At 30.9% G+C, this 2,859-nt stretch overlaps 1 pseudogene; it reads right to left on the reverse strand.

Moving 5' to 3' along the window:
* Window positions 1–702: 702 nt before the first annotated feature.
* LOC105450490 lies at window positions 703–1,954 on the reverse strand (annotated as a pseudogene).
* Between the last annotated feature and the right edge of the window lie 905 nt (window positions 1,955–2,859).

The raw sequence follows: 2,859 nt of genomic DNA on the forward strand, positions 1-2,859 counted from the left end.
TATCGGCAGTATCAGAAAATGGCGGTGATAATAGTTCCATCTCAAAAATGGAAGCAATTGACGCTAGTGTACGGGGGGAGGTCAAAACTTTTGCCGGGGTCGCGAATAACGCCGGGATGGCCGCTCTCATGCTTCTCTCTGCTCGCAACTTATTTTATGTTTAATAATAATAATATTGTACTGATCGACAAATAAAACAACTAAACAATGAGGAGTGTATAAACATTTTATTGTTATAATCTTAATTCTAAAACATTTTAATGTTTCTGTAATATCCATTAAGTATAATAACAGTAACAAAAATAATTAGCAACATCTAATAAAATGTATTGCTACTGTACCTAATAAATAATAAAGAAAAGAATTGACAAAATGTAATAAAATGTATTAAGTGCTGTCTACAATGAGATTTAAGACTTAAGATTTAAGAAAATTAATCAATCACAATAGATTATTCTTCTCACATGAGATGAATAATCGACTATGATTGGCTAATTTTCTTAAATCTTAAGTCTTAAGTCTCATTGTAGACGACGCTTTATTGTAGTATCCATTAAGTAACAGTAAAGAAAAAAATGCACAAAAATTTAAAAAAATATACCGTTATTTTTTTATTGTAAGAAAATATTTAGAATATTGTACTTCATGCAGTGAAAAATAAGAAATCTTAGATAAAATTTTTGTATTCTTTTCTCCTTAACGCTAGTTATTCTTTGAAAGTAGGATTTTTCGTATCAATTTGTTCCTTTCTTCTTGAATTTTATTACTTTGATCAATGGATGTCTTGATTTCTAAGATAGTTTTGATGCGCTTTTCTTCGATGTTAATTTGTTTTTGTCGTACTTTATGCAGCGTACTCATTCAAGTAGTTTTTGCAAATCTTTCCGATGTTGGCGTTACGCTAATAGGACTTGCAGAGGAAACATTTGTTGAGGAAGCACTTGTTGGAGAAGCACTTGTTGGGGAAGCACTTGTTGAGGAACAACCAGGTACAGCTGGATCAATTGACTGAAAAAATAATATTGACGAAGTTGTAGATGAGAAAATTATGACAAATGTTAGAAGAATCTAAAACGTGTGTTATAATAATTACTTCATGAGCATCCTGAGATGATTGACTTGCTGTTATTTCATTTTCATTTTGCATTGATGAAAGTGTTGCACTGCAGTTTACTGTCATATCATCGACAAAAATGTCTTCGAAAATATCAAAGTACTTCCATGAAACTCGTCCTCGACCAGTACTAGTCGTTTTATTATTGTCCTTTATAGTTTTATAAGTTTTTTTCATATTACGCATCTTTCTATCAAGGAGGTCTTCATTTAAATTAATGTAACCGTGTTCCTTTATAATTTGAAGAATTTCTGTCCATAAAATTTTTTTTTAACTTTTGGATCTCGAAAACGATCTTTCCGATTTAAATAATTAATCAAAAGTAATTTCGTCGATTGCTGAGTCCACGAAAAGTTCTTTATTCTAGAATCCACATTTATAAAAAAAATTTATAAATATATTTATTACTTTTATGTAATAAACTGATTACGCAAGGATAATTTACACACCAGTATTTGTACTGTTACTAGTACTGTCTATAATTGAAGCTAATATTGGAACACTTGGAGGATTCTCAAAATATCGCGACAGAAAATCTGGATCTGAAAGAAAATATTGTATTGTTAACAATAACAGTACTACAATAAAATTAAATTTAATTTGCACATAGAAAAATGATTACATTAATTAAAATAAAGATTGATAAAACAATATAGAATCGCGTGCATAAGTACAAATATATAAAAGTACTAAAATAACTAAAAAACAAATGATTATATGTATACGTATGTACTTACCAGACTGTAACCTTGAATGAACCTCCTGCGTTTCAAATATAGTGTATTCGACACCATCAATAATATAATTAACGCCATGCACTTCAGGATTTTGAAAATTCATTTTCCCTGTACTGCAACGTAAAGTAATCGACTATATAACAACTAATTGATGAGTATATTATTTTGGGGATTTTCGTTATTACAAAATACTCACTTTCAATTCCGACAAAAAAGAAGCTTTAACAGAGGAACAACAAAAAAAAATCTTTGACAGAAGAACCAACAAAAGAGAAGCTTTGACTAAGAAACCGGCATAAAAGAAGCTTTGATAGAATAAATCTAAAAAATAGAAATGGACATTGATAACACAATACGATTTACATATGTTCATTATTGCATTTAATCTATTCTATAATATTCGATTTTATAATACCGAAGGCATATATATGATGTGATATACCTAGCAACAAGGCACGCAAGTAGAATGGTTTGATCCTTTTAAAGCTTCTGATTTCTTAATAGGCAAAAACAATCATAGATGATTTTTGCAATTAAAATCGTAGATCGTAAAGAAACCAATAATCGTAGAGAACCTGCCAAATAAGAAACTTCGAAAAAATGATTCTGAAAATGTTGTGGACGTAGGTGGTGATAGGAGATCAGGAGAAGGAGCGCAATGAATCCACAAATGACTCCGGTTAATATTAACAGTTTGGTTATATTTTAGGATATTTACAAGGGTAGAAATGTCAGTGTAGAGATTCGTACAAGAATTGACTCCAAGGAGAGATAGAAAGTCGGGTGGCACTCGAAGGTGCCCGCGCCGAACCCTAGTGAAGTTAGCCCCCCAACATTAAAAAAAATAAATTTCTTTAGCTCATTCGATTGCTCATTGTTTGCACATGTATGCACATTTTGATTTTTCGTTTGCACATCCTTAGTTCAAAAGTTATTAAAAAAACAATTTTGGGGGAGCCAACTTCATGATAGCCCCCCAACTACAAGCGAATTAACTTCAAATAAGCT

Source organism: Wasmannia auropunctata, unplaced genomic scaffold (genome assembly GCF_000956235.1).
Source record: "Wasmannia auropunctata unplaced genomic scaffold, wasmannia.A_1.0 LD336061.1, whole genome shotgun sequence".
Classification (NCBI taxonomy): Eukaryota; Metazoa; Arthropoda; class Insecta; order Hymenoptera; family Formicidae; genus Wasmannia; species Wasmannia auropunctata.